Here is a 27,437-nt window from a genome sequence, read left to right on the forward strand (position 1 = left end):
TTCATATTGTACTAAAGGAAGCTTTCAAGCAAGCAGCTATCTGCATGAAACAAATTCACTTTTTTTTTTGAGCAAGACCAGAAGAACCGGTCTGACCTGCCAAAATTCCCCTCTGCTATTTTCCCAGAAATCCTCAGAAATAAAGCACTTAATGTGGCATACTGAGAAAACTGAAACTAGATTATTCTGTGGTTTTCTTCGGAAAACTTGGCTTCTGATAGCTGCAGAAATAGAAGAAAAAAACAACAATGAAGCTGCTGAAAGACACGAACATAACAAAGAAGTGATGCAATTCCACTGTTCAGCGATTTGGGATGCAGCCCTGGCACACAGATAGCAATTTCCCCTCTGACACAAGCACCCAGCTCTCATTAGCATCACTAAGTTGTGTGGACATACTGATGGGAATATGTTCCCCTGTATTTTGCAGGAAATTAACACCACTTGGGGACTGAAGGAGGCACTGTCTGTCACTCTCAGACATACCCTCTGCCAGTTAATTAAGCAAAAACCTCAGCCACAACTCTCGAGAGGAAGCTCTTCCCCATTCTCCTTGGTACAGCAAACCTGACACAAAGCAAAATGTCAGGAGCAGGACCTAGGAAATGGGGATGTTCAGGGAAGGTGAACTTCAGTCTGTGTTTGCCAAGCTCTTCCGCCACCAGTTTTTGGTGGATTTTGGAAATAGTTATTAGGAATCAAGTTGATTAGTTATAGCTGAGTTTCAGCTTCAAGAAAATATCTTCATCTCTCATACATTGTGGCTTTTGGTTACTGATTATTTTCAGCAAGAGTAATCCTACATGGCATGTATAAAAACCAGCCAGCCAGACTGCTAACCCTCCAGGACTCCACTGCTATTTTCATGCCAAGAGAGAGTGACTAACCAATACAGGAAAAAATGAAGCACTCAAACATACTCACAGAACTTGGCTCTGCACCTGAAGGCCAATGGTTCAGGATGGGGAAGGTTTCATCCAGTCATTAAACAACAGACTTTCTCATCAGGCTGATAAGCTAAACTGAACATACTAAAACCTTTACCTTGGTACCACTTTATAAATAAAAAACGAATACCAGAACTAGGTGACTGAAAGTTTTAGTCAATTATATGAACTACACAGTTCTGTCATTTCTGTTTGCCATAGTATTGGTCATGAATTGTGAGCCAGAAAATTTCTTTGGAAGGTTTCATTGAAAACCTGGCAATCACTTCTGTTTCTTGAATCTTAGAAGAAGTAATTCTGGAGCAATCAGATAAAGAAATACATTTTTTTTCTGGGACAAAGTCAGAGAAAATTGCTAGAATAGTGTTTAAAACAACAAAGTACCTAACTTTGCTGGCTACTACAACCATGTACCTTGAAATTGCAGGAGCACCATCAAGAGCCCAGATTCCCAAAACCTTCTCCTTGCATATTTCTTGCCTTTCACACATTGACTCCCAAACACAAATGTTTATAGGTTATTTTAAAAATAATTATTTGTTATTGCTGTTTATATTGCCAGACAGGTAATTTTTGTGTGACAGTGTAGGGAGAAATCTCTGCTTTCTTGCTCAGATACAGGAATGCTTTGTTCACCAAATGAAGGCTTTTTCTTCTTTTCTCATTACCTCCACTGCTCCATGTCCTAAGGTTATATTCACTCATTCAACTATCTGCAATGGCAAACCACTGGTGCAAATTTTACCAAGAGTACAAAACGAGAAGAGATACCTTAAAAATTCTGCATCCTACAATCTTAGCTCCAAGATATTACTCTAAAAAGGATCTTCATTATGAGGGTGATTAAAAAATAGTTAAATTCAAAGCCCATAGCGGTATAGAAGGCTGAACAACACAGATGAAGTCTGCCTGTCTGTCTGTCTATCTATCTATCTCTAAAACTTCTGTAACAGGAGCTGCCAGTATCACTGCATGAATAAAAACTAAATGGTGTTGACAAAAAACTACTCCACGCTGTGTAGGCAGTCAATGAACCTAAGTCTCTTTTGTTTCCAAACTGTGCTTGATACAATCACAGTTTCTCCTGAATGTATTAGACATTAGCCATTGTCCATCAAACAATTCATAGGGAAAAGTTCTGGCTTACAAGTTCCCCATGAATTACTGAACACAATCAGTATTCACTCCCATGAACAGTCTGCTTATTCATCATGAACTGCAGCTGATCACACGTACTGTTTCTATTTCTTAACTTGACGAATCGTTGTTTAAAAACTACCTTCACAAACACAGGGGAGGAGAAGCTACTCTGCACTTCCTGAAAAACATGTTTTGGCAATGGGCCCAAAAATTTACTGCATTAAAAACCCCCACAACCATATGAACACAAATTGCACCACACGAGCGATCACAATTGATGAATTACATTTAGCTGAAAGTATTTAATCTGTAAAACAAACTACAGAGCTGACTGTGAAACAACTTAAGCATCTGCATTTCCATTTCTTCATTGTGTGCTTGGTCTCCTATCATAGGAAGGAGTGAAAAGAAGGTCTCATTTATCAACTATATATACCACTCATCATTTGATCTCTCTATAGCACTATTTATTTTGATTTACTAGTTATAACATTCAAAACAATATTTTTGTCATGGTAATTGAGTTGTCTTTGTAGCCTTATTGTTGTGCATCTAGACAACTGCATTAAAGATGCACAGAATTTCAGATGAAGCTGCATTTTTGATATAGAGTGCCATGATGATGTTATTTTGTCATAGTCCTGTAACTAAAAAGCCCAGTTGTCTCAGTTGTCTGGCTTCGGTTCTTCTTCTCATGTGGGGAAAATGAAATCCTTTTACCCCTCTCCCAGCAGTCATACATCTTCCTGCCACCTCCTGTCTCACTTGTACCACTGTCTCTTTTCCAGCTGCTGCTGAAAAGACAAGTATCACTACAAATATAGTCCAGTGATTCTGGGGAAGAAAAAAAAGCAACAGGATACAGGAATGTAAAGCAGAAATTATGGGCAAATCCAACGTCCAGAATTTCAATAACTGTCAAAAAAAAGAAAGCTGTACATGTGGAAAAACCATTCTCCCCAAGTCCACTCACAATAGCTGGAATGAACAACTACATCTTTTGTACCATTAAACATACTTCCTCTAGCAATTAGTTGGCATATTCTCTAAATAAGCAGAGTTGCAAATGCCAGCTAATGCCCTAGTACTTCTATCGGAAATCTTTAACAAAAATCACTAGTATTTAACAGATTGGTTGAAAACTGGTTCCAAATAGGGTACTTTCCTATTACGCAGAGTACAGCGAGAATTTCATCTTACTGATGTGGCTAGTGGTGTTTGAAACAAGTGAAAAAAGGAAAAGTAAAGAAATGAAGGTGTCCAAAGGATCTGATTTTGCTCAAGACATATTCAGAAGGTGAAATTGAGAGTCTGAAAAGCAAAAAGCTGTGCGTGAAATATCTTGACCTGTGAGTTGATTTTATGTTTGTCACCAGAATTTTCTAAAAATGTATTTAGTTGACACCACATTCCAATTTGTCTTACTAGCACAACTAGTCGAAGCTAACTATGAACAGAGGCATGGACAACACCCCACCTGGGCACTGAGGTTGAGGTAACAAGCTATATTAGCTACTTTGAGATTAATCAATTTTCAGCTATGCTGCCTGCATTCTGATCCACCATTATCCACAGCCCTCACCTCACCTCAGTATTGACACAAGTCAGTATTGGATCAAGTGGAATTGAAATCAGAATACACATGATTGTTTTGAGTAGAACTTATTTTGTTCAGTGAGAAAATCAAGCACCCCAAAGTTGAAAAGAAAAAGTGAATACCGTAAATTTATTCAGAACTTTTTTGATCTGATCTACTTTTACTTCAAGAGCTCCTTAGAACTTATCATCTGAACTCTTAAAAAAATCCCCACTGATTCAAGACCATGCCTTGTACAACACCGCATTGAAAAAAGATGTTGCAAGGCTGCTAAGCAATTTCCTTTTTCAACACTCTTCTCCTAGGCAGAATGTGTTCACAGCAGAAATGTCATCACTCCACCTTTATTCAATGCCAGAAATATACAAATATACAAATCCAGAAGTCCATGATGCTCTGTTTGATAATGCCTGCAAAGCAGGGGGACTTAATTATATTCCGTAATCTAGCCTAGCTAGTATTTTTTCCTGTTAGCAACTATTGATGGTGTAGATTCCTCAACAGCTGCAGAGAATCAGCTGCAGTGGGATAGAGAGGATCAGCACCAGCCACTGCCAGGGATCTCTCTCCCAAGCCTGTCCTAGGAACACATTCTTCCCAGCTACCTCAGATATCACTGTGCTTTGTTGCTGCTGCAGTTGCAAAAAAAACCCCATACAAATATTTCCTGTCCCTATAACGCCAGTATCTCTCCCTTTACATCTTGGATCTGCAAACAGTAACTCTTATGAGTTATTATTATTATCATCCTCTTACTGCAGCTTGCATTAAGTACCTGATCTTTCCTTCAAAGGATTCGAACTGCCCAACATCTCTCATGGCATTCTGCACAGCTCCAACCAACACGTGGCTCAGCATTGCAGAAATCAGGGCTGGCACTGCAGCACTTGCATCAGCAAGCAGGGGAGAGCAGGGCTGCAGCCAAGCACACGGTGAGCTGTGGCCAGTGACTGGCACCATCAGCTCCAACCATCAGCAGGGCACACGGGCACCTTCAACACCCAGCTCTGCACACTCAGCCAGCTGCAAACGTGTCCCTTCTCGACTCCCTTCTGGAATAAAAACCGACCAACTAGCCCAGAGCAGGCTCTGGGGAGAGCACATCTAGATAGTTCTTACTTCCAACTCTCAGAAATAAGCAAAACATCTATCTCTCAAAACATCATTATTATCTCTAAGGTAGTCAGCCCTGTCTAGTATCAGGTACACAGGGAGGGATGACTGGCTTAGAAATTTAAGGAGTTAGTTCCAATTAAGAGACAATCAGTGATCACTGAAATGATGACCTCAAATGCCTGTGTCAGGAGGTGTGGGAAGGGGGCCATGGTGTTCCTCATGGCTGGGAGCTGCCTGCTGGCTGGAGGAGCAGTAAGAAGCACCTCCATGGCCAGGGCAATAGGGTCCTCATGCAGGTATGATGTAAACGTGTGCCTACTTAGCTATAAATGCCTTTAAATATGCACATGACCATACCCACATGTAAACATGCCACATTTTGCAGTACGCGCTTATTTAAATAGGTACATACTTATATCACAGAAATCTAAGTGGGAGTCTAACTTCCCTCTTCCTCTCATCGATGTGGGCCAGCCAATTCCTGATGAAACAAACAGGAATTCCTATGTAGTCTTCACCAAACATTAAGCCCCAGAAGTCCCGCATGGCTCTCTCCTGTATATATATACTATCAAAATTCCTTAACAGCTTAATATTTCCTGTGGTCACATATTACAGTGATCAGTTCAGACAAGGGAATATCAGGACACAGAGACTTGGTGAGAAGAGAGGCCTGGGAGCTTCAGGCTAGTGAGAGAGGAGAGATTTCCGCCTGTGCTCCTTTCAGCACGTACTTCTTCATCAGATAAATATAAATAAGTAGTACAGCAGTTATTCTGTGAGCAGCTTAGGGACATATTGTTCCCAGTGTCCTAATTTTCCTGACACAATTGGTAAATTTAGACATCTAATTAACAGTCTGTGCCATTTATCAGGTTACTTGTTGCTGGGGGATTTTTTTTAAGGTCGTCAATTAAGCTTTCCATACCTTTGACGTATTCTTCATTTCCAGACTGAGTCCGAGGCCTCTCAGAATGATTATGAATGCTTCTAACACATCCCTATTCTGTTTTTGTGGGCTTTACACCATCCCAGGGAGATGAACCAGGGTCATCTCTACATCTACTTTCAAAGTAGTAGTTTAACACCTGCATGTATGGGATGGAGCAGCCCAAGCAGGAGAAAAAACGAAAGAATTGAGAGTTCATCTCTAAAAAGTCAGCTGGGGTACAAGTTCATTCAGTAAGGGCCGTTATAAAACATCTGCATATTTGTTGACATTTTCGTAATTACATTTGTAACTCTCACATTTTAGACCTTGCTGCTCTATGTTTAAAAATGCACATTTTTACCTTTGCTTATTTACCCTCTTTTGTCTTAGTAGCTCTTGTCTCTAGCATGTAAGATTTTTCCATAGTGAAATATTTAACCCAAGTGGTGACATTGTTGGAACAGGGGGAGAAAAGGAAAGTAATAGTTCAAATGAAAAGGAAGATCTCTTCCAGATTCACAGCCACATGCACACACAAAAGTAGCTTGGAATGCTATGATAGATACACATTTTGTTTGCAAAGTAGAGTCTTTGACCAGACCAAGGCTGCAGACCTGCATTAACGTAACTCCTCTTTATAAACAGTGTGGCTATTGTCACTTCTTTACCAAAGAGTAACTAACATGCCTACAGCATAGAAAATACACTCCCTCAGTCCCTCTTCCCACACAGGTAAGGTAAAACGGGTCTTTTATTTTATGCTTAGCTAAAAAAAAATATAGCTAAATATGCATAGGCATCAAGCCTCTCTAATGATATTCCAATCTGAGAAAGGTAGATACAGCATGAAAAAGAGAAGTCTTGAGAGAAAATGAAGCTCTCTTCACCCCAGATATTTTGCTCATGGACCATCCTGATAATTGTCAGAAAACCACTACCAAAGCAGGCACAGGAAGAAAAAACTCTGCAGAAGTAGCCATTTGTACCTGCTCAAAGGAGACGTGTTGCTTTATTCTGCCAGTAATAATAACCCAATTAAAACCTCAAGGTAAATTACCTTCAGGATCACGTGTTGACCACACGAACCCTGTTCAGAGAAATGCGGGACACTAAAAATCAGAAGTGCCTGCACTGAATGTTTAGTAGGAAAAGACACTCCACACCATTATGCAGTGCCAAAGAGAGCTTTGCTGCACCTTTCTTTTTTGCACGTTTTAAATGCTCAATTTTTAGGGAGTTGCTGTTTGCTTTGGCAGGTCCTATGAAGCTCCCCCGTAGAACTAGAAGAAAAAAAAAAATCTGACAAAGATTTGTAAGAGATTTAACACCTTGCAGTGAAAAGCGGTCCGACACCAATCTAACATCAAATAAAAAAGACCTCCTCCTGTGACTCTTAGCAGATCACCTAACCTCCTGTAACCAAGTCTGACCTTACAGCCTGCAGCTCCAGGGCAGACCAGCACTCCTGTTCCTTGGCATCCCAGAGCCTTGGAAGGAGCCATCCAGAGCAGCCCCTGAGCAGCCTGCTCAGGGATGCTGCCCAAGGAGATGGGAGGAAACCCAACCACTGTCTACCCTGGGGCAGCTGCAACCTGCTGGGAGAAGCCAAGGCTTCCAGGGTCCTTCACTCTACAACTGACCACTTTTGAGTACTCCAGGCTCCCTAGAAAACAGTGTCAGCATCAAGGTAGGGCACTCAGGGAAACCAAACTGAGTTTTCATCACTAATGCTTTTCACTGCCTTCCTCATGCCCCCTTGAAATAACTTCAGCTGGGCTCAAATTTCTGTGCTGTGCCTGGAAATGAGGGCTCTTGAACATAATTCACTAATAATAAACTGGGCAGCATATGAATTTTAAGGCTTTCTCTTCAATTCTTTTGGTAGCTCCTTCATGTTATGGACAGATTTCCACAGGAAAAGCAGTAATAACCCAAGTTTGCTGGAATTGTGCTGCACACATGCTGGGAATACAGTCTGGCTGATACAAAAAAATATCTGTAGCATTTCCTATCAAGATATTCACATTGGAGACCATCACAGAACTCCAGAAATTCAGGTCACAGGGAATTTATTTTTCTGAAAGGGATCAAACATTACGACTAAAATAGAAAAAGCATCTTACAAATTTAAGAACAAGGTTGTGACCAGTGGCTAGTAAAAATCTACACAATGTCTGTGAAGAAAATAATTATTACTGGTTGTCAAGGTGAACGGAGCACCTTTGACTGAAGAGTAACAACTAACTTGGGTTAGCAGAAACCTTGATTGAAACCATTGTGTTTCACTCACTCTCTGTGGTTGATCATGCCTAGGGAGACTTCCTTCATTATATAAAGTGTGTAGGAGATAAATGGAACAAAAATCTCTAGGATAGTTAGGTCAGACAACATACACCACAGTGACACATTTTCCTCTATGAAGCCAGAAATTTCCAGTCCTCAGACGTGACAGATGTGTCAAGTTTACTTTTCAAGGAGAGAAAAAAAGGTGCTGTTACAGTTCTGGCTAACCCTTGTGAAAACCCTTAATTCACAGAACAAGTGTGGAATCTTGTTTGGGGAAAGCTGATCTCCTGATTCATGCCTTGAAGCTACTACATGCCTTAAAGTACCCTGACAAGATTCTGAATCAGACAATAAGGATGAAACAGAAGAAGAGAGTATGTTGGGACACCAAAAGTGAAGGGGGGGCAGGATGAGAACAGCAGATGGCAAAATTTGTTACATTTCACTTTTACAGTCCAAATAAGTCTAAAACCCAAAGCAGCTATACTGCTCCGATGCAATTAAGCACTTCACTAATGTGAAAAACCTTTCTTTATGACACACATCAGAATACAGATGAAAGTTGCCTCTGAATGGCCACTCCAAAAAAAACCCACCCTAATCAAAGACATTTGCCAGCCTTATCAAATACAGATGCGCAAAGTTAGGGGCTGGAGAACATCTCTGTTAGCAACAAAAATTGGCAGCAAGTCTTGGGTAGATTCAAATACCTTAAAACAGAATTTAACTCTTCATTGTACAAAATTCAAAATAGAATTGGAGGTCCTTCCATGGCCAAACACACAGAATAATGTTGAACACATGTCTGTCTTCAGTGTACTTTTAACTCAAACTGCAGCATTTAATCCAGACTAGCACGCTCTGGTACACGAGGAAGGAATATGAAGTACTGAACTTAGCGGTGTGGAGGGGGAAAGGCAAAAGCTGCAGAGAATCAAGCTATGTTCTACCCAAAAAGAAGTGCCCAGCTTCCACAGCTGGCTGTTAAGACCTCGAAAACTTTGTTTTTGTACAGTTACAAGCACATTCCAAAAACCTACAAGGCACTGCACTTACCTCCACAGTAAGAGAAACTACTCTTTTCTTTGCAAAAGAAAACAATAAACTCAATTTTCTAAAACACATCGCAGGCAAGGCTTCATCCTATACTATCTGTGAAGAATTAAGTACAGATACCCAGAGCACAAAATAGAACTCAAAAGTAATGGGCTCTGTGATAAATTAAGATGTTCCTTTCATAGATTATAGTACATTCCTGTCACATTAAGGCATTTTGAGCTAAAAAGACAACCTAGAGATTGATTGGACTATTTTTTCAATAACTGAAGGGATTATATGCCAACATTTATATTCCAAACAGTTTCCTTGAACCTCTTTGAGGATATTTTTCTGAATGTTAAAATGAAATAAAACCAGATTTATGATTAAGCATGCTGTTATCAAGTTAAACTTTGGAGCAATGCTACAAAGCGTGAGGAACAGTGTGTGTAACTGACTCATGCAGTTGAAAAAAAGTAGAAGTCCCACCACTATAAATAGTAATATTCAAGAACGCCTCTGAATCCCTCTACCTCCCAGCAGTGTTTATTAATCTATAATCCGTTTTACATACCTATGCAGAAGTTGAAATAAATAACTGGTATTTATAAATTGACATACAGATATTATTACAACACTCCATCCAGAGTAGACTAGCTAAATCTTAGATGCAATTGAAAAATTCCACGATAAAAAGTTTACTAGGTATCTGTTTGCTCTTCAGCCCAGTTTCTAATATCCTCTAATAAATTCAGCTGCCTGAACTCTGCTGCCCAAGTTCCCCGAACGAATACTTGGGACAGGCAAATAAACAACATAAAACAGTAAAGCTAAAGAGATTACCAATTTCTCTCTTATTTCCTGCTGATCATTGCCAGACTATGTTTCTGCCCCAAAGTGCAGGATTCATTATTAAAGATGGACAGAATACAAGCATATTCAGCGGAGGCCGGCTGTTCAGGAAATAGCTATAATTTGGTAAATAGCATAATAAACACTTGAGCATCCTTGATGCAATGGGTAATGAGCCAGTGTAGTCCTAAGTATGCAGATAACAATGTTAAGATTATTCTGTATTTCACATTATATATCTACACACACATGTGTAGATGTCCATATAATATTTCAACTACCATATTTGTTTCCCTTCTCCCATACATTTATTACTTTTTCCTCTGCACTCAACCAGTCATTTGTAAAAGAAAGCAACATTAGACTTGCATTCTTTGCCCTTTCATTTCACTCCTAGTATACCTACATAAACCATCAGAAGCTTTTTGCTCACCGTGGCAAGCGAATGCATTACACTCTGAAGCACCAGAGATCCTGGAACTAAATGTAATCTCACAGCAAGTCATCAGCATGTCTACAGCCCATGTGGTGGAAGGCCATTTAAATCCCCAGTCTGTTCTCCTTGCCACCATGGAGAATAATGACAAACCATAACATATCCCATTCATCTAACAGCTGAAAGGGTAATGAATTACAGAGATAGTTCAGCCACTCATTATTAAAAGATTACAACATTAAAAATGAAGTGTGTGGTTTTTTTTTTTTTTTAAAGGCAAATGATCATGTTTTCATATAATGCAAGTGAAACTATACAGTATTATGGATTCCCAGCTATATTGTAAGAGGCAGCTTGTAACAAAGGCTTCAAATTGAATTAGGTTTAGTTAGCATTTCTCTAGCCTGAAACTCAAACCCAGTTCATACTGTTTTACGTTAAATACTGAAAATATCAGTATTTTTAAATTGTAGTCTCTAGAATTTCTTGCTATTTTTCTCTGATAGCATTACCCATTTTCAATGAAACTGCATGTGCACATAGCCAGTTTTGGTTAACACCATTCTTGGACAGGATTTAAAAAAAAAAAAAACCCACAAAACCAAAAACGCATCAAAAAAACCCCAAACCACCACCACCAAAAATAAAAACACTGAATGCCTCACCCCTGACAACAACCCCACCACAAAAACAAAGCAAAACAAAACAAACCTGCCCCAAACCAGTCTACATTTCGTGGTGCCAGAGATCAAATATAGAACTGGAACAAAGTCTCTACATGACATGCTGGGCTTTTAAGCTATGCAGCCAACAGTTCCAAGAGAAATATCAGTGGCTTTATTTTAGAACAAACCTGCTAAGTTTTAGCATCAAAAAAAGTTCCTTATCAAACAAGCATCAAGCAAGCCCTTCCATCCCAGGGATCTGGTTACCCATAGACTTTTCAGGTTAATTCAGTGACAGATGAAATATGTACATAACTGAAACAGCTCCGAATGTACTATGGTTAAATGCATGTTTCCACAGGAGACTACTCAATCATTTGATGCAGGACACAGCATCATCTAATATAAAGAGACTTTTTAATATAGAACATCTGCAACCTTTCTATCAGCTCCATCTAAATGTCTACCCAGGGTCAATTAAAAAATACCTCCAAAGTTTGATTCATAACTTTTTCATTTTCCCAAATATATGTCTGCTGTTTGCAGGGTAGGAACTGGGAGGTGGCGAGAGGTGGGAGGAGAGCAGAAGGTCTACAAGAAAAATTAGGTTGTCAGAAAATGTCAACAGTCACAGCAAATCTTCTGTAAATGATTTTTGAAAGTCTGTTTCACTTTACGTACAGCTGAACAATAACAAGCATAATGCCAACTTTCATTTTGGGAACAAGCTGCAAAGGGCATCTGTATATGGACACAAACTGTAACCAGTTACGACACAGGAAAATCCTGCACTGGGACGTCTGTAGGGCAGTCTTTGAAGCAAATATATCCTTGGCTGGCACAGACAGGGGAAGCCTGGAAAGCTCCCACTGCAGGGCTCAAAGGAAAGGAATGAAAAGGGATTGTTTTACCCCTAACTGTATCTCCCTCCTTCATTAATTAATTCATTCATTCACGTTATAGGGTACATTTCTTTGCAGTGACTAGGAAAGGCTACTGGAGAGTGGATGCACTTCTCTCCATGTCCCTTACCCAGCAGGACAGGGCACTGTTGTCACTCTGAACACAGGGTGGGGCTCAGGGGATCCAGAGACAAGAGCACTACTGAGGGAGTCCTTAAATCAGCACTCTTCTTCTTTTTAAAGAAGACACACAGAGTCAGCCTCACTTTTAACAAAGTAAGGGATGTAAAGGAGGGCGACCATATGCCTCAAATTTTGCATTTAGTATTCCCTCTCCACTCCTGGAGAGTTGCCATCATTCTTTAATACTCATTTTCATCTTATAACCTTTCAGCTGAATCTGCTGAGTGGCCTTCCTATGTCTATTAGCCCCTGATGTTTCGTTTTACTTTGAGCAGATTTCTTACTTTCCTCAAAGCACCCTGAAAGCCTCAGTAAATCCTACCAGACCCTCATGGGCTGCAGCAGAGCCTTGACTGGCCATCACCATCTGTTCCTCACAGCCATGAGTCAGTGCCTTATCAGAAACTTATTATTACTACTACGGACACTTTTGGAACTGGGAGTTGATTTCACATGAAAGCACTTTTTACCTCTGCTCCATGCTTTTAGAAGTGTCACGGGCCAGATTTTTAAAATTATTAGCAGCAATGACTTTACAAAAGAAGTTACAATTTCCAGTCCCTTCATGCACACTTTTTTGTGATGTTAAACCTTGGGTACAACAATCACTCTATGGGCCTTTTCCTGAATTACCATAAAACACCATTTCTCTTTCCCAGGATGATACACTTGACTAAGTGAGCAGACTGTGGAGGTAAGCACAGACTGTTTGGTAAGCAATCTCTCTTTGTTCTTCAGTATTGTCACAAATGGATTTCTTAAACTGTCGAGTTTTTCTTGCATTTTCACAGTAAGGGAATTTTAAACAAAGTGGCTCTTCACATTAATATCCATCTCAGTCCTTATTAAAGGGGTCTAAAAATGAGAAGTGAGAACAAAAATGCATATTTTTTAACTGACCCAACCCTTTTCTTTTTCAGAATTAACCCAATAGGAATGAATAGTTGAGTTTTGAAACTGTCTGAACATAGGCAAAATATTATAGGAATATCCAAAAATTCCCAGGGACAAAAAGCCTGTTTCTTCTCCTACCCAACCCTGAGTGCTACACAGCACAAATAGGACTTTCACAGATCTGCTGCTTCTGGGAATTCTGCCATATATTAAGTATATAAAACTAGTTTCTCCCATTTTTTTTCTCATTTGAACCCTAAACCCCAGCAAAGATAATATTTAAAGAATATTAAATATTAATATTTAATATTAATATTAACACCCCCCCCAAAAAACCCAAAAAAACCTTCATTTTGTTCTTTTTTTAAATGAACTACAAAGGCTAAATTCCATCTGTAATTATTCCTGTGAAACACAAGCAGAAACAATGGGATTGCAAAAATGCAGCTACAAGATTAATTTGGTCTCAGACATCTTTACGTACTAGTGAGAGTAAAAGAGTAGCAGAAACGTCTTCAAGTTTAGACTGCAGTTTTCAGGATTATCAGTTAAAATATATTTCTGAAGAAAACCAAATCTGATACTGAGTGATTGGAAGAGACAGAGAACTTCAATATGCTGGCTTTAGGTTTGCCATTCAGGGAAGCAGTGGACCTTACAAGTTCTCACAGTCTCAAGCTAGGATTTCCCCAGAAAGACTGAAAAAATATTCACTGCTCCAAAGTCCACACAGAACTGGGACTAGAGTTAATTCCCCTACACCCTCATAACCCAAAGGAAAAAAAGCATTGATCACAGCTTCATGCTGGCTCATTTCAACCTCACTCCTGTTCATACCCAGGAACACTCTGTGGGACTCATCCAGCACAAGACTTCCATAAGTTCAGCAAGCTTTGACTGGGGAATTTTGCCACTAAGCCACTACTTGCTTGTATTTCTGTTGCTTCCGACCAATCCATATCTCTTTGGAACATCTGTTGTTATTTATTCCAAGAAGACTGACAGGCTCCAGGATTTTCTCCACTATTTTGAAATGACTGTTGTTATTTAGGTTCCCCAACCCTTCCTTCTCATCACTCTGCTCTGCTTCACTTGGTATTTCTGCTGCACTTTCTGCAATCAGGTTTGATCACGTCTCCAGCTGATCCCTCCTCCTTCTGCTTTTGCCATTAAACAGCAAACATTTTTACCCTAAATCTCACTGCTGGCCATGCAAAATGCAGCCTGGCCACCTGGACTTCTGGTGTTGTCATTTAAATGCTGAAATGGTATCTCTGCTAAAGTAAGAGGTTATAAAACCTGAGTGCTGCTGTACTTAATAATCCTTCTTTGTTCTGTGTTTGAGAACTGCTACTGTATATTGACTTTATTAAAGTTTTGTTTCTTCAAGAGACCAACACAATTATTACAAGCCCAAGTTGCAAAATGGACAGATACAGAACTGAAACTGCTGTATGAAAGGTCTGTAACGATCTTTCTTTGCTCAGCCAAATGGATTGTCATCTGTGTTGATTCAATGCAACTCCTCTGTGCCATTCAATACAATTGATCACAAGATGCTTTTATAGAGCATTTGGTTACCCTTGAAATTTGGTACCCAGGGATCCTGGAAAATGCTCACAGCTTGAGCTGTTTTTCAGTGAATACCTTTCCCTATAGCCAACAGTAAAACTGTTCTTTTTCTTATCTTGCTCCTAAAATTCCCCATATGCATTGAGAGAAATTCTGTTTAAGTCTCACTGCCTCATTCTTGATAGCAACATTCACTTGGCAATTTTAATTAAATCTCATGGCTTCAATTACCCGTATACAGACACTGTATCAATTTAAGATGCTTTCCAGTCTGGCTTTTTTTTCCTCCTCCCTGATGTTTTATATTGGTCTCACTCTTCTGTTTGGTCAGCCTTTGAAACTGGGTCCTTGAGAATGCTACCAACCACAGTTTTTAATTTTTAATTGCTTTTTAAATCTCATTTTCAGTTAATATTTACAAACAGAGTGAAAACCTCATACTTTGGTGCTTAATTTACAATCTTTCCCTTTTGCCTATAAATTAGTGCAACATTTTATGGAATTAATTTAATTTTGTATTTTTCCTCCTTCTCTGATCGATGCTAAATATGAAATTTCCTCTGATTTATATTACATATTTCCATATCAACCTTTACATTGTAGACTTGGTTTAGGTCTGTAGCTGCTCTGCATGGTGGATATTAAACAGAAACCTAGATGCCCAATATAATTTTCCATTTACTTATGTGGACACTTAAGGATGGAGCTGGTCTAAACATGGCTGGACAACATAAAATATTAGCCCCTGTAAACAAGAACTTCCCTCCACAGAAATAATTCTCCTCGTTTCAGTCTGACCTGCATTTTCTAAACACAACACATAAGATTCCTCACAAAGAAATCTGCTTGAATAAGGAGAGCTCAAATTGACCAAGGAATTTATTGTCTTCTGCCTGGAATGCTGGAACTTTCTATTGAGCTTTAATGATTGTGCAAAGTCATTGCAATATTACTGCAGTAACTAGGGTATCAAAACCAACAGACACCAGTGCTATCACAGGCAAACAGCCTCACGAGAGTGACTTAACCTTTGACCAGCAAATTTGATCTGTTATAGGTAATTTGTGTCCCAAGGTACACAGTGAATGGCTGACGTACACAAAATAAACAAAGACTGAGAAAGACAATAAACTGACAGCCAAGATCAACAAATGGTCTTGGTGTCCCATCAAGCCATTAATAACAATACTCTGTCAAACATGCTTTTTTTTCCAGGGGTGGGCTGGTTCAATGTCTTTCAGTGCCTATGTGACCTTGAGCAGATGAGGCAGATGTGGTGATGTGACAAGAATATTCTACTGGAAAGTAGCTCTTTTTAGCCTATGTATTTATATTATATAGATACTATATTATATACAGTATATATAGTATGCAAACATGTAAATTCATCGCCAACTCTCCTCATTTTTTGCTGTTCTTCATAATAGAGACAGAAATAGTTTGTCAAAAAAAGAGACACAGCCTTTTACTTCACATGAGTTCCATAAAAAGAAAAGAATAAGCTAACAGGTTAAAATAGCAAAGGCAGAAAATTTTGAGTTTCTACATGTGATGGATGAATTACACTTGCAGACACAAACTTTACAGACAAAAAATACAATTCCCAAAAGAGTTGCATTATGCATTTTAACTTCAGCTCTTCACTGTAGCCTTTTATTATGGTGTGAATGTACTGTTTTAATAAAGATCTAGAAAAAAGAAGCAGAAGCACATATAATACACCTCTAGTCTATTGCTTTATTCTGTTGGATTGAGACCTTAACACTCAGGTAAAACTTAAGTACTCACTTATTCTGAACCTAAATCCTCCCTTCCCCCCCTCCCCCTAGCTCTATAGGAATTGGTTACTTTTATTTTTTTTTTCTTCTTTTTAATCTTCTCTAGTGAAAGATCATTTTGTCTGTGCTCCACTTTCAATCTCATCCAAGTGCATGGACAGCAGTTTACAGCATAATGCAACTTTCCCACAGGATATCTAGGGCCAGCAGTGATCCTTCTTCCCACTACGACAGGAACATCATCTTTCAATTTCTTTAAACTCTAGCTTAAAACAAAAAAAGATTCAACTTATTCTCTCCAATTCAAATATCCCCACAAGAGAGAGGAAGCTGGTATTTAAACCAGAATAAATGTTAAAGATGAACTAAATAAATATACTGTTACTGGAATAAGTTTGTTAGCATATTTTAGACTGTCTAGAATCTGGTGTGTTTCCAGTTAGATCACTACAACATATATTTTGTATGAGTATGGCTAAGCATGCCAGAAACATGTAAGTCTTTGTAAAGTACTCAAGTATCACTAAGACACAGATTTTTAATAGTATTTTCCATGCAGATGCAATAACCCAAAATTGGCTTCCTTTCAGCATTGGGGGCTAAAGGGGGCTAAATATCCACTCAGAATTGGGAAGCTTGCATTACCAAATCAGTTTTCCCAAGTCACTGGGTGCACCAGAATTCACAGGCAAGTCAACAAACTGGGCATTTTAGAGGAGCAGCACCACAGGATTGAGAGGTTCTCATAGTGGCCTTCTTACCACATGTATGTAAGTACAACTTGCACCGTGCAGTTCCTGAAACCAGCAAACATCTGACATGTAGGGACACAGCAGCTGACACCACTGCTACAGCCAGAGAGGATTCAAAGCAAATTTATACCTTAGAAATTTCTCTTCCTATCTTCCTAAGCCTTTTCAGCCCAGAGCTCCTGGAGGTCTGCCTGATCCTGCCTACAGCACCCTCCACTGCTGCTGATGACTGATGGTTTGGGAAGCAACAAATGACAACCAAGCTAAAATAGCCTCGAATAGGAATTAATTACAAAAGAGATGAGGCGAAGGTCTTCAGAGATGAAGAGGTGCATTAACCTATTGCAGCACTTACAGTCACAATAATCTGCTGTTTTAAAGCAAAGAAATATTTGCTAATTTCTTTTTGAGTAATTAACTCTCTGGCATATCTATATGCACATAGTCACTAAAATTAATCTGCAGCTATATTGTGGAGAATTTTTCTCAGAAGAAGAGCAGTTGGGGTTTGTGAAGTCCTCATTCTGACAAAGATTTATTTAAAAACTTGTAGTTTACATTGCAGCCTGTATCAAACCAAACAGACAAAAAAATCCAATAATTAGAAGACTAAATAACTAAAAGTGAGCTTCCTCGAGTGTCCTTCCTTGCTGTCTGTTTGGGAGGCTGAGCAATCCAAGAACATGTGAGTGAAAACAAACACTTCCAAACACAGATGAGGATATGGAAAGCTTATTTGCAGGGGGTGGGGGTGGACATAAAAAGGAAAGCTAACTTCTTTGAATTGTTTATTTCCTCAATCTAATTTTAATTAAAACCAGAACATTAGGATGTCTGCTATACTGAGCTACTGTAATACAGATTTCCACAGTAGAGGATAAAAAGCTAAACACAAAGATGACAGAGGTAGAATGAACAGTGCCTGACTCATTACTCACTAGATTTCTTTGGCTAGAAGGAAAATAGAGAACAGCAATACTGGCCTTCTGTCACCAGAAGATAGCTTTACAATTCTATTTACACATTACTACCAACCAACCTGATGATAATCTGGGGTTAGTGTGGGGCCAGGTATTCACTGCTTTCTAATCAGGGACAATGAATGGCACAGGCACACAGTTCATTACTTCAAACCCAATACTGGAGTTAAATGCTAAAAAGCTGATACTTAGTGGCTCATGTATCTTGTACTAAATATACACACAGACAGAGATTTTAACACACAGAGGGGACAGGTTTTTTTCATGTCAGCATTTGGCCAACATTTTATATTTAACCCGGTTATGTTTTAGTCATTCTTAACTCTTCTCCACAACGACAAAATCGAGCAAAAGTGGGAAGTTGCAAGAACAGAAGGGCAAAAAGCAGAACACCTCTTTATTTTCACTTCTAAGAATTATTCCAAGACCTCTTAAAGAGCATGATCAAATTCTCTCGCATGCACCATGGGCAAGGCAAGATCCTGAAGATGCCCTTTTCACTGAATAAAGGAAGCAAGCAGGGGAAGATGCTTTGAATGTAAGTATTTTTGTTGATAGCATAATCAACTTCTATGGCAAATGCCAAACAGCATTATGACCACCAAGAAATCAGAGCAGCTGCTGCTCATGACAAGGTGCAGAGTGGAAGCAACTCACACTGAGGGCAGAGCCCACGCTAAGGAACTCTGCTGGGCTTATTACTCAAGGCTCTGCATAAGCTGGGTGACAACCAGGACAAGAGAGGTGCCAGGCTGCAGAATGGGCTAGAGAGAGGAGGGGAAAAGAACAAAGGCAGAAACCTGGTGAAAACACACATTGTCCAGGATGAAGGCTTGGAGCTGACAGGAACACCAGTTACTTGCTAAGTTAACAGCTGAGTGAGCTGCACTGCCAGGTAAGGATCAATCCTGCACCTTCGCATTCGTATCCAAACCAACGAGGAGAGCTGGAGGTGAATGGGACATGGCCAAATGTGGTGCAGAGCAGGAAGCTGTAAAGAGCTTTTCCCACTGCTGTTGGATGGAGATGGAAAGCAGGAGCTGGGGTAGACAGAGATAAAAAGCCTTTCTTCATCAGTCATTTAGCTGTGCCAGTGCTCATGCACATGGTGGACGGTTTGCAGCAGAGGCAACTGTCAGGGAAGCTGAAAGCTGTGTGAAACACCTTCTGCCCAGACTCACTGCAAACATTATAGCAGGAGGTGAAGTGCTGCTGAGACAGACTGGCTGTGAGTGCTCCTGGCTGCTCCCAGCAGGTGAGCTCACTGGCCAGGTAACACAGACTGGAATAGGAAGGGAACAGAGCTGGAGCTGGCACGGGTAGGTGGGATCACTCAGAACCAGGACCCAGCAGTGTGAGCCACAAAAGAGACTCATGTAACCTGGAAGCAGCATGAGTCCAAGCAGAAAGGGAAGAAATTTCTGTGTGGTCATGCCTTCAGTGCGCTGTGTAGTAAGACAGCAAATTTTAGACACTGCCCCACTGAGTGGATTTAAGGTTCATGAAAAGATGACATCCCATATAGGGCTTCTGTGAGAGGGGAAAGATGCTGCCAGTCTTCGTGATGACAGAGTAAGGCCAACAAGAGGACCAATCTCCAGAGGAAAGAGTAGTTTGCCCATGGTAAATTTGAAATGACAATTTATTTTTTTTTTCCCCTAGCAAGACAACATAAAATCAGGGTAAAAGACAGAAAGGCAGCTTTAATTCTGAGGCATTATATTCCAAAAAGCACTTCTGAAGGTGAGAGCATCTGTAGCTGGAGGTAGCACAGAGAGAAGGAAACCCTGGCTTGCCACCACATGCAGTAGCAGCAGCCAGAATGGGTAAGGAGAGGAAAATTACTTTGAGAAGGTTATATGAAAGCTTACTACGTTTTCATTTTCTTAAGAATAAAACTATTTGCCCCCTACACTGTTACAGGAGTAACCAGACTGGTTTTTAAATGTACTTAATTTTAAACAGGCTTAGCTGAACAATGATAATATAAAGCAGGGAAATGTTGTTTTCATTTTTTACAAGCACAGAGGATAATTTTTGTATAAAAACTAGAGCTCAGAGCAGTGGAGTTAACCAGTGATTCCCAAGAAATCAGTAGAAGAGCAGGCATTTGAAAGAAAGCCTCTCTCACAGTATCTCCTAAACCTTTTCCTCTCTAACCCCAAAGCTATAACTTTCCCTATCTCCTAAAACACCTCTTCTTCATTTTCCTTCAAAAATCCCGTGTGGGGAAAAAAAAAAACAAAAAAAAAAAAGAGAGAAGAAAGAGACAGAGTAGTTCAAGGGGTCAGGTTTTTTTCTGAAGCTAGCATACTTCATATGCTCTGAAATTGTGACTACCCCAAAAGGAGCTTTGTTCCTTTTATATGTCAGCAAAACAAAAGGTCAGCCTATTGAAATATTGGTCAGGTCTGACTTTCTTCTATTAATAACAAGTAGAGACACATTTTTTAAAGTAATAGTTAAATAAATGACCACATGTCTGCAATCATTTTGACTTAAAATGTCAACTGGATTTGAGATGCCATGTGCATTTAATCAATGACTCTGAACTATAATATAAATATTACTTTGGTTTGACTGTGTTGTGTGCCATAAATCATAATTCAGTGAGATGAGTATATCTAATTTTCTCTACAGATGGCTGTTAATGGCAATACCTATTAAACCAGCACCCAGCAGCACTTTGTAGTTAAGGAATCTGTCAGGAGACCCCTTCTCTATAATTTCTGTGATAATTGTTGTCTCTCCTCCTAACCCCTCCATTTACCACGGTCATGTTACAAGAACTACTGATTCAGAAAATCAGCAAAAACCTGTTGTTTCTTTTGTCATCAAGGTAGAATTTATACTCTGCACTGTATTGCTGAGCAAACTTTGCATATATTGGTTAAAATGAAGCACAGGAAGCTTAATTCAAATTTTTGTGGGCATGACTTAACCCTCTAGGACCTTTAAGCACAATGCATCTGTACTACCTACAGAAATGCCCAATGCATCACAGTTTATATAGAAAACACAGAATTCAAGCTTTATCCTCAGCTAGATTTTTAGAGGATTTTAGAGCAAGTAACAGCCAACTCTAGTGAATGAAGGATGAATGCAGTGCTGCAGTGTTCAATATTCCCCAAGAATACACTTTGCTTCGTAGGACTCTTCTTACAGAGTCTTGGGAGATTAGAGACAGACATTTACAAGAAATATGCTACCTCCAGAAAGTACCTGGAGTTTACTTTCAGCAGTTGTGGCATGCACAGAGGTCAATATTCAATAGGCAAGTACCATTAAAGTAGAATTTAAAGTTAATCCTCACAGACAAAGCACGCTGCCTTTTTTTTTTTTTTTTTTTTGCTTAGTAATGACTTGAATAATGATATTTCAACTTGAAGTGAACATGCAAGTTTTTCACAAAAAGCATGCTCCTTGCAAACAGTTTGTAATTTTGAGCCCTTTTAAATAGTCAGAGGGAACTTTCTGCTCTGATCTGTTAAGTAAATATAAATCTTGTTATCCAAGTTCAGTAATGAGAGTGAGGGGTCTATTCTTCACTGCACTTGCATACATCTAACGTTAATGAGATTTATGCATGCATATTAAGGGGAGAACAGATGCTTAATTAAACAAATCAGCCTTTAGTAGGCAGTCTGCATGATCATTTTTAGTACAAAACCCCCTTATTTTCTCTGCTTTAGTCTGACTATGAATGCAGCCAAGGAGGAATTAATGTGGTGGAGGAAAAGGAAAAGTCATACATGTAAAATGAAATGTTTGGGGTTTTTTTGTTTAAAATACTTGATACATTTGAGGTAGATGAAATTGACTAGATATATCCTCTCTCTCATGTTCTTATGCTCTTTAAAGGAAAGTGGAATCGTATTTACCAGCTCACCTAAATGAAAAGTGGGAATTTTATTACGCAAAAGGAAATCAAGGCCTCCAAATAACTTATCTGACTCATTAACTGATGCTGTCTTTCAAATACACATGATCCATCTCAGATAATTTTGCAACTGAGGACAAAAAAATCTAAAATAACTTCAGCCTAATTAAAACATAATTTAATCTAGTTGTGGATTTTTTTTTAATCTATCAAGGTCCATATTGATTTCCAACGTCATACACAGATAAATGCATTAAAAGTTATACACCACCTCTCTCCAAGAAGTCACATCTTTATTATTTGCTCCTTCTTCATATACTGCTACCTTTTCTTCTACAACACTCTACTTCTAAGGGCAACAGAGGAGGAAAAAAAAAATCTCCATAAGTTATCATAGTGCCATACTTAATGGAAGTCAATATCTGTATATTATGCTATCTACTCTGCAATACCATTACAGGCTCAACAGTGCTGGTTGTAAAAAGTATCATTCTGAGCACAAGGCCTATAATAGTAGTAATGAAAAAAGGGCCATTTCTGTCTTCCAACTAGAATGAAAAATTAAAATCACTAAGGCACTTAGCTCAGAGGAAAATTGGCAAATTAAAGGGACAAAAAATAAAATATTCATGGCTCATATTGTGAAAGGGAAGGTAAATAATTTAAGATGAACTATTATATGAGAAATTACACTCTTTCTGAAGAGCAAAAAGCAAATCTAACCAACACACACATATATATTCCTCCTTCCTGGGCTTGCAGTTATAAGTATATGTGCACAAACATGCAAGTCATGGTTGAAGAGCAATACTGCTGGAGGATAGACATTTTCTCACCTATACTAACTTTTAAAATATTTTCTAGTGAAACAGTCAAGTTGACAAGCACTGCTTTATATGAAGAAGGTTGGTTGCTTTTTCTTCCTGAGTCCAGCCTAGAAGTGGAGACTGAATGAGAGAGTGCTCGCCCAGTGCACTCCAGTTCAGCACAGCTCTTTTCCCTGAGTCACCAATTACATACTTGCTCTTAGATTTTTATGCCATACAAAAAAATTATGACTTCAGCCTCCTGGTCTCTGCCTGGGGGAGCTACCTATTAAAATGCCATTGGTGTGGCTGCAGTCCATTAGCTATCTTACCTTCATATCCATAAAACTGAAAGGGCTGCCCAGAATTTTTACAGTCACTATGTGGCAAAGGTAGAGAGAGCCATAGACTTATGTTTATTATACTCCAGCACTGTAACAACTGCTTTGGGATTAGGATACAGAGCTGCACTGCACAGCAGAGGTCACATCTCCCTGGTGATTTAAAGATTCAGTCTTCTGCCAACTTAATTTTGAAACACAAAGCCTGTCTTTGTTAGAAGAGAATATTTTGATAGTTTTTCAAAGCACGGCAATTCACTAACTATAGACCACGAATTTAAAATCTGGAGTTCATCACCCAGTAAACTGAGGAATAATTTAAACATTATTTTATTAATCGCTTGGTTAAATCAGCTTTGTATCCTTGGTCCTAAGTGTCAACACATTTTGTATTAATGTTCAGCATTAGGGATGTCTAACAGCTTGCACCCATGGGTTAATTAACCCTTCCAAACAGCCCACAGAGCCCTCCTCACAAAGCTTCTGGCAGTTCTAAACAATGACACCGCACACTACACCTTTTTACAAAGGCACAAATAAGCTGTTTCACTACAGTGTTTCTCCTGAAAATGCTGAACACCTTCAAAAAGAAGTACAGGGGAAGCTCATTTGATGTCCAGCAGTCTTCTAAGACTGATGGTGCCAGAAAGAATCAGTCAGCTCCACGTGAGAAAAGGGATGAGCCAAGAATCAAGTGTGGCATTGTGCAATCTCGCTGCTCTTATGTATCTGCACAGAAGTCAGAACTATTTCTGTTCTGAGAAAGATTCTGTCTAGATGCTAGACACTAGTCTTTTCCTGAGACTGAAGTGTCCGCTTAGTCACAGATCCAGTAATGAAAGTATTTAACATACTTGCTTTCTTGATGCACAGCATCAATTTACTGTTCTGTCTGTTGTCCAGTGGTGGGTTATTCATGAACAATGACAGCATGATGTGCCAGAAAACATCAAAAAGTAAAACATAATGCTCCTTGGCCAATGTTACACAAAACCAGTTAAGACTCAACTTCTGTTGTTCTCTGGATATACACCTTCAGAACTAAGGCAGGCAATATATGCATCGGAACCAACCAAGGAAACAAAACACTGTGCAGTCAGCACCACAGTGAAATAGTGCTTTGGATTATAGAGACTTCAGTGTCATCTGCATTTCAAACCTCCAGTACATTAACCTACTTTGCCCAATTGCCACAGTCATTAATATGCTGCAGCCAAGAGTTTCAGTTAATACTGAGTGAAAAAAACAGGTCTTTTAAAAAAACAATGACTACAAAAATAAAATCATGATTTCTTGATGGTCTCCCTGAATCACAGTCACCTAAATAAAGCTTCAATCAAGGAAAAGCTTAGCAGGAAAGCAATCATTCTTCTTTTTGTATGTGTAAAAAAAGACCAGGAACTACAAGTAAATAGCAGCTGAGCAACAGATGAGGCACTAAGTGAAATCTGTTAGCAACTGCTAACAGCTTTGCTATTTTCTGTTGTTACATTAAAAAAAAAAAAGGCAAAAAACCAATGCAGTAGCAATTCCAATATGTTCAAAAATCTCAGATGCAAAAGACTAAAGCTCAACAATTCTTGTACTACAGCTGAATACTTGGATTTGGTTTTAACATCTTGAAATGCTTTGTTATTGATTATAAAGCAGAAGCCAAACAATTCACATGACCACTATTAAGGTAAAATGTCCTACAGCTGTATATATGATCCAGCAAGCATAGCACAAAAATCCCACTGTAGACAAGCAGGACATTTCCAGCAGCTGTTTTAGCCTCAAATTCTACTTTCTTTTGTCCTTTACACCTGACCCCATGTCATTCACCAGAAAATGCATGTGTCTTAATTAGCACTGAGCTTTCTGGCAAGATTTCTCTTTTTCATTGTCCTTCTGGTCCTGGAGCTTTCACCACAGATGCTCAATTCCTACTTATCTCAAGCCAATTTTGACATGGGTTCAGCAAGACTGTTTTTCTGTTTGGATGCATCCCACAGCACAGCAGAACCATTCAGGCACAGCTGAAATAGCTCTGAACAAAGCTTCCCATGAACTACAAACAGTATGAACATACCAGAGCGGGGGTTCCAGCTCCCAGTAGGATTCATCACATGGCTGCAGTCACCAGACAAGTTGAAAAAATTCATGACATCACCTGGTTCCAGGAATATATTTCCTCTTCTCGCCCCTGCCACTTGCTTTCATAACTGTTTTCCCTCAGCTTTATCTGTCCTATCAGTCTAACAAGGGCTCTGTTCCTCCTTTTGGTGGTCTCACACATGGGGGATCACAGCACAACTACCACCGTACCTACGAAATGCACACCACAGATTTCCTTCTCCACCAACCTTTCTGCTCCACTCCAGTGTCTACATTTCTAATGCCCCCCATGTGTCAGGGTCACTTTTCGATTTAAATTCATCATGTCAAGAAACTGGGCTCCTCTCAGTTTCTAAATAACTTCCCTCTACTTCTTTCTCTTAAGATACCAAGAATTAGTAGCCACCTTGCCTGCTGCAGAAGCTCACAACTTTTGTCATCTTAAAGTTCTCGCTTTCCTTCCACAGATGTTCTACCAATAAAACATGCCAGTTTCATTCCCACAACGTCATAAAAAAATCTGGCTGTTTCTTTCCATCCGTGTCGCTAAAATACTTATCATTCAAACCTCCTCCCCATCCCTCCTGACACTCTCACCCTTCATGTCAGTACAAGACTTCAGTTTGAAAAAACCCCTTTCAATCTAATATTTAGTTGGTGTTTGACCTGCTCTAAATTCCACTATTAGTTCCTTATTATGTCTTTTAAAAACATTCACATCAATTGGTTTTGTTTTTCATGTCATACATGCCAGTTTCTGTCTGAAAAAATACCAGCCTGGATTTGCTGATCTTGCCCAGGACATATGGTCCCCAATTCTTTTGTAAACTCACACTGGTTGCTCTTGTTCAAGCTCTGCTTTACAGCTCTGCACCCTTCTTTTACTTCTATCCTGGCTAGGATTCCCTGATACTATCACCTTTTCAGGAAGGAATTTCTTTTCAAGTTTTATAAATTCTGGAAAAAAATACCAACAAGGACACAAGACCTCTAAAAACCTCCCAGCTGAACTGTTCGTTCTTATATGCTTCTCCTTCTATGTTTATTATGATGTGTTGCTCCATCTTTGTTGTTTTGTAGAGATTTTCAGTGGTGTGGGATAGAAATTCCCATTCTATGCTGCTGTACAGATAAATATTAACAGTGCTGTCAGCTGGGGTGACTATTTATCTAAACCAAAGAAAAGCTCATGGAAAGAGCAGATGCGTAAACCTTGTGTGCTACCAATATGTGGAATATATTCTGAAAGAGGGAATCACTACAAATGAGAACCTGTTGTTCCCAGCTTTGGATATTGACAATTATTGGAGGTTTCTGTCAACTATGGTAGCTTGTTTTGCATTCTGATGTCGTCCCATGTTCTTTCTGGCTCAGATATAATACCCCTGCAAGACTTTATAATTCAAACTCTGAATCTGCTATGTATTTTTAATACATGAAACAGTACTTATCATTTTGTCAGACCTCTGTGCTACTCCCCTCCTCTTTCCTACTCATGCCAAAGAGCTAAAAAGAAGAAGGAGAAGAGATAGAAAGCTTAACGTACACAAGAGAGTTTTTGAAGTCACCCTCCTAATTATTCAGTTTTTGATTACCCTGCCATGTTAAGTCCCATGTCTTTAAACAGGATGAACACAAATGCACACGTGATGCACAGGTGTGTGTACACGTCTCCTCTGTTCCTGAAGATCCCATTTGAAAAGCAGACTGGTATAGCCAGGTACATCTTATGAACACTAACAACTGTTGAAATTGTGAAAATCTGGCACACAGGCACGCCTGCATATTTTTGACAGTGTCACCACACTGTTCAAAAGTTGGTAGGACATTTTCTGGTACACGGAAGAAAGTCTGCTGAAACCTTCCCTGTTAATATCACACAAATAATTTTACTCTAGAGAAAATAGTGACAGAAAGTTGTTAGGCAAGTTCATGCATTATATGTTCTAATGAAGGCCATGAGCAGTGAATGATCTTGCAGCTGCATTTCCTGGATTACTAGTTAAATGTATCCTCGCCTAAAAAATGATGGTGGTTTTTGTAGATATGTGTCCTGTCTACAGTACAGCACGACAAGAAACACCAATAGCCTCCTAATGCCCATGGAAAGTGTTCAGTGCTGTAAGTAACCACACAGCCCTTCAGTTTAACCTCTTGCATGTGACCAGAAATTTCATCACACGCCCTGTACCCAATGCAAAGAGCTACTTAAACTGAAACACTTAAATCCTCTACAGAGTCAAC

The 27,437-nt window shown here is 39.3% G+C and overlaps 1 protein-coding gene across 1 annotated transcript in view; it reads right to left on the minus strand.

Moving 5' to 3' along the window:
* Window positions 1-27,437, minus strand: part of PARD3B (par-3 family cell polarity regulator beta) — a 390,492-nt gene that overhangs the window by 102,772 nt on the left and 260,283 nt on the right. The window lies entirely within an intron of this gene.

The sequence above is a fragment of the Cinclus cinclus genome, chromosome 9, assembly GCF_963662255.1.
Source record: "Cinclus cinclus chromosome 9, bCinCin1.1, whole genome shotgun sequence".
In the NCBI taxonomy this organism is placed as follows: Eukaryota; Metazoa; Chordata; class Aves; order Passeriformes; family Cinclidae; genus Cinclus; species Cinclus cinclus.